Source organism: Saimiri boliviensis, chromosome 6 (assembly GCF_048565385.1).
Source record: "Saimiri boliviensis isolate mSaiBol1 chromosome 6, mSaiBol1.pri, whole genome shotgun sequence".
NCBI classification, from domain to species: domain Eukaryota; kingdom Metazoa; phylum Chordata; class Mammalia; order Primates; family Cebidae; genus Saimiri; species Saimiri boliviensis.
Genome location: NC_133454.1, coordinates 119594913 through 119602955, shown reverse-complemented (window position 1 = coordinate 119602955; position 8043 = coordinate 119594913).

The window sequence follows — 8043 nt, the reverse complement described above, 5'->3', positions numbered from 1 at the left end:
ACTAGAAAACTAGATACACATTTATTCCAGTTCCCTATCTTCAGACACAGCAAGAATGCAAAATCTCTCAGGCCACAGAACAAATTAACCACTTCTTGAAATATAGATAGCATCTATTTTTCCTGTCCCTTTGTGTTTTTGCCACCTGATTTAAGTAGCTTAACTGTAACAAATCCCTCAAAATGTAGTTACTTCCAGCAACCACCACCGGCTTTTGTTTACATATCTGTGGGTCCTTGTGTGTGGTTTGTCTCATCTGGGGTTGCTCAGAACTTCTCTACCAGGCTCTCTTGTGCAACTGTGGTCACCTGGTGGAGTGCCCAATTACGTGAGTTAGGATGGACTCACTCATGTTTCTGGCAGTTGGCACACTCTCAGTTCTCTTCCAATTCACAGATACTTTTCAAACCTCTGCTGAGTCATGTGTGCTAATGTCATATTAGCCAAGCAAATTTCATAGACAACCCAGATTCAAAAGGGAAGAAAATAGGCCCCTTAATGTCTTCATGGGAGGATCTGTATTTTCATCTTGAAAGGCCAAGAATGAAGGGAAGGGAACAATTTGTGCCTATTTTTAACTGTACCTTGTCATTTTCTGGTGTTTCCTATGGAGATCAGGTCTTCCTTAATTGAACCTCATGATGTGACAGCCTCTAGCCACTTGCCAGTTAAACATTTGAAAAGACCACCCCTCCATCACAGTTTCTTTTCTCTGAATGTACCCATCTCTTGTTCCGTTTCCTATGGATATTGAATCATAATGGTGATTATCCTTCATGAACATCATCTGATGTTGCGTTAGTATTCCCTAAGTTAAGCACGCTCTGTTGCAACATACTTTTATAAAACACCATTTTACCCTAATTATTCAGGTTTTAACTTGGCTCTAGACCTTTCCTGATTTTCATGTTTTCTCCCTCTAAGCATGACGACTAGCACAGTGTTCTAATAGTTATCTGACGAGTGGTAGGAATGTAGCTTTAATGTTTATTATTCTTTAATTCATGCAAGCGAATTCTAGTGATGCAGTGGAAGATTTACTCTTTGGAGAAGAGAAACCTAGAATGAACCCCACGTCCTTCTATTTACCAGTTATGGGGTCTAGGCTAAATTACCTATTAATTTACATATATAAAAACATTACATTTCTTTTATGAGAATAAAAATTGTTATACAGTTATTGTGAGTGAATTTTAAAGTACCTGGAATGTAGTAGATACTAAGTGAATTGTAGTAATAATAAAAATAAAAGGAATACATATTATTTCTCTTATCGTTGCCATTTTTAGCATTGTGGCCAGATACTTTGTCTTGCTTTATGTTTGCATTATTTCCAAAGTTCATTTTAGTTGATTCTTTACAGGCTAAATGTATTTCTATGAGCTTAGCTATAAACTGGAAATGTCACACTGAGTCAGTCCAGACATTATTTTATAATTTCTCCATTTCAGGGTGGCTGTGGAACTCCGTGGCTTTCTGCTAATAAATACATTCATACATTGATGACATGTATCTGTTGAGTACTTAAAAAATTTTCCATATCCTTGGATTTCTTCTTCTTTTCCAATCTGCCAAAACCTACACTTTTAAAGGAAAGTACTCTAGCCTTAAGGTGGTTTATGGAATATTGTATGTCTTTATATTCATTAATCTTCTAAAAGTAAGCCTTAATTTCAAGCTTCTTATTGCAAGGTATTTCAGAGAAGTTATGATGATGCAAGGGATCAAAGTTCTCTGACCCATAGTCAATAGGATTAGGCCTTTCCTCACAGCCTCTCTCTGACTCCCTTGCTGGAAAGTTTTAAGAAAAATACTGTATTCTTTCTCTCATTCTTCTCTTATTGCAACTGAAAGTAATTTTTTTGTTTTGTTTTGTTTTTGAGTTTCTTTTGTTTTTCTCTGTTGCAAAGCCCTCCTTTAAAAAGATCCATATCCGTACTCTGGGGAGAACAACTCTGGGAGCCGAGTTAGAGCAGTCAACTCTTGTGGCCGGATGTCACCTGCCCAGGAGTCCCCAAATCCCCTAGTTTTCTTTTGTTTTTTTAAATGATAAAGAATAATAGTGTCTTTAAATCTTATTTCATGAATGACGGTAACGTTCAGCGTCACTCTCAATGTCTCCAGACATTTCTTGGAAGGAGCAAGTGAACAGGAGGGAAGGGGAGCAACTGAGGCTTCTATCATTCTGAAGTGGCCTCAAGCTCTGATTTTCTGCCTTATTGAATTCTCAGTTTTTTCTGCATGTCTGGGCTTCTGTCTATGATGACTGTTTTTCTCATTGCATTGTCCTGCTGGTTATCATCCTAAGTCTTCACTACTCTAAGGTAGTATCAGCACAATCTTGCATATATAGTATACTTTAAAAATAAGATAGAAGACCCTTCTACAGAAACTACAAAGGCAGCCCCAGGGATTTCCTATTGTATCTTCTGACATAAATACTCTAATTACTATTTTTGGACTTACACATAGATATTAGATATTCCCTTTGTGGCTACCTAGGAATTTTATGTTTAAAGAACAAAAAGATACTTTGTTTCATTGTGGTCAGATGAGATTTTTATGACCTCACACCCTTTCCCAACCTGCAAGAAGAAAAAGGGTATATTAGTCTGTTCAGGCTAGAATGACTGCTTCCTTTTAACAGTGCCAATTTATTTCTCATACTTTTGGAGGCTGTGAATTCCAAGGTCAAAGTGTCAGCTAATTTGGTTCCTTGTGAGATTTCCCTTCCTGGATTGGCAATGACTGCGTTCTTTTTATGTCTTCACTTCGTCTTTCCTCTGTGTGCGCACAGGCCTGTGAGCACACATGCACACACACACACACACACACACACACACACACACACACAGAAAAAGAGCATGAGAGAGAGTTCTGGTTTCTTTTCATATAACGGCATTAATCCCATCATGAAAGATTCACTTTCATATCCTCATCTAAACCCAATAGCTTCAAAAATTCCATCTCCAAATATCATCACACTGTGAACTAGGGCTTCAACATATGAATTTAGAGGGGGACACAGTTCCGTCAATAGCAGGGAGATAATTCGTATAATTCAGAATAAAGAGAGATACTTTGGTGGCCTAAACTAGATAAAGTTTATGCCATAAGGAGTAATACCAACTAGTAAGAGAATTAGTTTTATAGATGTTTTATTATGGAAAAAAAATTGAGCACCTCCTGTGCCAGATATTTTAAACACTATACATGCATTAATTATTCAGTCTTGACAACACTGTGCTGAGTACTACTCCTATTCATATTTTATAGATGGGAAAACTTAGGTACAGAGATTTTAAGAAACTTTCCCGAATTATATTCCCAGCTAGTAAATGGTGCTGGGTCAAAATTATGATCCAGTTGGTTTAGATTTAGATTCCATGAACTTAGTTTGATGCTTCAGAGCATTGTCTTGAGACCTAAGGCTTTCTACAGTGATGCATAAAACCTTAAGCCTCTGACCAGAAACTTCATATTTGAATCCTAGGGTAGGTAGGGGAGGAAAAAAATCACAGGGATCACTGGGGAAAAAAAAGGTGTGTGTGCTAGTGAGGAAAGTAGAGTGAGAAATGAGAATCTCCCAGTGTCCAAAGAGCACCTTGTGATTTGATGGAGGACATTATGGCTTAAAAGGAAAGCTGCACTTTCCTAAGGACTCTTTGTGTCTGTGTGGTTCACTAACAGTAAGATTAGCCTTTTAGAAATGTGATGGATCTACATGCCTTTATAGGTGTCATAACCACAAGTGAGAGGTTGCATAAATATAGACGATGATTTTCCAGAGAAGATCTCTTTATCCACATTTTAAAATAATGCATTTTTGTTCCTGCTAATGATATGTCTCCATGAGGACTTGCTTGGTATATATTTGTATCCCAGGAACTCCTCTGATCTATGCAGGTGATTTCAACTAAGAATTATTCCAGATTGTGGCCCCAAGACAGTGAGTATAAATGAGACACAATGGTTAACTTTATGTGTCAACTTAACCAGGTCATAGGCTTCCCAAATATTTAATTTAAACATTATTTTGCCTGTGTCTGTGAGGGTGTATATGGATAAGATTATTTGAATCACACCTATGGTATGGGCTAGTTGATCATGGTGTTCCTAGAGGTAAAATAGATAGAAATCCTATTAAATTATTCTTTGATCTATATAAGCAGAAATATTCTAGGTCATGTGAATGAAAGTCTAGCCTGAATCATAAAAATAGAGACTCAGAGCCCCTCCGTCAGTTCCCAGACCTGAGCCAGTTTGCAGACCGGGAATGAAATTCACAGACCCAGAAAGAACTCCTTGAATGAAAGGGGAGACCAGGTCTCCTTGAAGAAGGACCTGGTGCATTACCAATAATTTGTACTGTTAATCTTGCTCACAGCCTTCCTCAAAGGGACCTGCAGCCTTCTTCCAGGATACTGAGCACTGAGGAAAAGGAAATAACCGGACATCTCAGGGACTACCAGACACTGATGCTGAATTTATACTCATTCCAGGAGACCCAAAACATCACTGTGGCTCACCACTCAAAGTAAGTGCTTATGGAGGACTGATGATTCATAGTTTTATCTCTGGTTAATCTCACAATGGCTGCAGTGGTCTCCCAAATCCATCCTGTGGTTATTCCCCCAATTCCAGAAGGCATAATTGAAATAAATATACTCAGCAGGTGGTAGAATCTCCATATTATTTTCTTACCCTGTGGAGTAAGGACCATTATGGTGAGTAATACCAAGTGGAAGCTCTAGTACTGGCTCTGCCTAGTAAAATAGTAAAGCAAAAGCAACACCACATTCCTGATGGAACTGCAGAAATTAATAAATCCATCAGTAACTTAAAAGATGCAGGGTTAGTGACCCCCAACACATTTATTGGAGAGGTTATAGAGATTAATGACACCATCAGCAACTTGAAAGATACAGGGGTGCTGATCCCCCCCACATTCCTATTCCACTAGTATGTTTGGCATGTGCAGAAGACAGATGAAACTTGGAAGATGACAGTGGATTACCAATTGCAGCTGCCGTACCAAATATGGTTTCATTGCTTGAGCAAATTGACACATCCTCTGGTACCTAGCATAATGTTACTGATCTGATAAATTCTTTTCCTGGATAGCTATTAGTAAAGACCACCAGAAATAGCTTGCTTTCACATGACAAGGCCAACAATATACATTCACTGTCATACCTCAGGGGTATATCAGCTTTCTAGCTCTATGTCATAATTTAGTTAATGGGGATCTTAATTGCCCTTTCCTTCCACAAGCTATCACACTGATCCATTACACTGATGACGTTGTGCTGATTGGACCTAGCAAATAAGACATAGTAACTACTCTAGATTTATTCATAAGATATTTACATGCCAGAGTGTGGGAAATAAATCTGACAAAAACTCAGGGTCTTGTACCTCAGTGAAATTTCTAGGGATCAAGTTGTAAAGTTTATTCTCTGTAGGTTTATTGCCAAGTTAAAAACGAGGAAACTGAGGCCAGCACAAGAAAATTAGATGCCAATCTATTAAGCTCCCGAGTGAGGTTCTGTGGTCCTGGGGAGAGGGGCCAGGGAAGTCGTGCCTGACTCCTCTCAGTAGTGGGGTTTTATAGGGAGTGAAGGTGTTCAATTGGATTTGGAGAAACAGGATGTGGATGTGGTGAGCTGCTATTGGTAGGGAGGTGGGACTTCCAGTTAGTGGGCTAAGTGCTGAGTGCAGAGGGGATTTCCAAGGGTGGGGTTAGGTGCTGAGTGCAGAGGGGATTTCCAAGGGTGGGGTTAGGTGCTGAGTGCAGAGGGGATTTCCAAGGCGGAGCTAGATGATCAGTATATTCTGATAATGTAATTATCAAGCAGGGAGGGAGTGGGCGTGTTCAGACTCCTGGCGAGGCAGCCAGTCTTACACAAGTGGTGTGGGGAATATTGAGAATCTCTGCCAGCATGAGGATAAGTTGTCACAGCTGGCTTCCACAACCAAAAAGAGGCACAGAATCTAATGAGTTTCTTTGGGTTTTGGAGGCAACATATTCCTCACTTGGGTGTGTTACTCTGGCCAATTTGCCAAGTGACTTACAGAGCTGCTACTTTTGAGTAGGACCAGAAGAAAAGGCTTCACAACAGGCCTAAGCTTCTGTGTAAGCTGTCTTCTGCTTGGACCATACCAACCAACAGATCTAGTGGTGCTTGAAGTGTCAATGGAAGATAGGGATGCTATGTAGAGCCTCTGGTAAGGTAGGCTTCTATAGATTTATTGCTGAATTTTGGAGCAAAGCCCTTGCATCCTCTTCAGATAATTGAATGGGGTTACTGTGCTGGATGGGGTGATTGTTTCTCATGACTATGGGGAAATTAGACCACTACTTCACAATGGCGATAAGGAAGAGTATGTTTGGAATATAGGAGATCTCTTCATGCATCTCTTAGTGTTACCATGACCTGTGATTAAGGTCAATTAAGAAAACTACAACTCAATCAAGGCAGGACCACTAATTGTCCAGGCTTTTCAGGAATGAAGGTTTGTACCAGATAAAGAACCATGGCCAGCTAAGGTGCTTGCTGAAGGCACAGGGACTACAGAATGGGTGGTAGAAGGAGGTAGTTATAAATACCAGCTATGACCACATAACCATTTATAGAAACTACACACACACACACACACACACACACACACACACACACACACAGAGTCTGTTCTCTCTCATTCTCTAATCATGTAACATAAAGCATGTTTATATTATACTATTAAGTATTGTTAACTTTATGTCATAGAATTTATGAGACATCATAGAATTTAAATCATAAAAGTTATCAGACAGTAAGAAGAAGAGTAAACATTACTCACAGACTTTACCCCTTCTTCTGAGAAGAGGTTGGTACATTTCCAGTTGTATGTATGACAGTTGTAACTTATTATGAAGAATTATGACTTTTAGTCTTTATTTGAAGATTAAGTAGGGCTTAAGGAAATGCATATGAGTGTCAGGTTGACAAGGAGTGGACCTTTGATGATTAATTGTATGCATCATCTTGATTGAACCATAGGTGCCCAGATTTTTGGTTAAAGTTCATTCTGAATGTGTCTATGAGATGTGTCTGGATGAGGTTAATTAACCTTTACGTTGGTAGGCTGAATAAAGCAGATTTCCCTCCCCAGTATGGGTAGGCCGAGGGCCTAAACAGAACAAAAGCCTGAGAAAGAGAAAATTCACTTTCTCTGCCTGACTGTCTTTGAGCTGGGACACTGGTCTTCTCCTGTCTTCAGACTAAGACTTCAAGTGGAATTTAAATTCTTGATTCTGGGGTCTTTGGGCCCAGACTGGAACTATACCATTAGCTCTCCTGGGTCTCCAGCTTGCAGATCTTGGGATTTTTCAGCCTTATAATCATGTAAGCCAATTCCCTATCTGTCTGTCTGTCTGTCTGTCTATCTATCTATCTAACTATCTATCTATCTATCTATCTGTTTATCTATCTAATCTGTCTGCCTGTCTGTCTATCTAATCTTCTTGGTTCTGTTTCCCTGGAGAACCCTGACTAATACACTAGACTAGGAGGAACTGACCATGCTCCTTACTCTTGCTCTAACCTGTGCCTCTTCCTCTGTTTTGTTGTTGGTAATGATGTCTCAGCCACCTAATCTTTTAAGCTAGAACAGATGGTTCATTCTTCATTTTCCTTAATTCTACACCTCTAGTTCCTGTTCCATCTGGACAATTTTACTCTTGAATTATCTTTTTAGTCTCTACTCTTCTATACATCCCTAGATCAGACACTTAGTACCTCTTTCTTCACTATTTCAAGAGTTTCCTAATTAACTCCCTGCCTCCAACTTTATTCCTCCAGTTCATCCTCCACACTGCAGCCAGAGTAATCTCTGCAAAAAACAAAACAAAACAAAACAAAAAAAAAACACCAATCCAGGTAGTTCCTGCTTTAAAAGTCAAAGGTGTTTCTAATAAATTAGGAAAACATTAATTTTTTTAAACTGTGTGGATTTTTCCACATGTGTACTGTTTATGGGAACCCACAATCTTTCCTGATT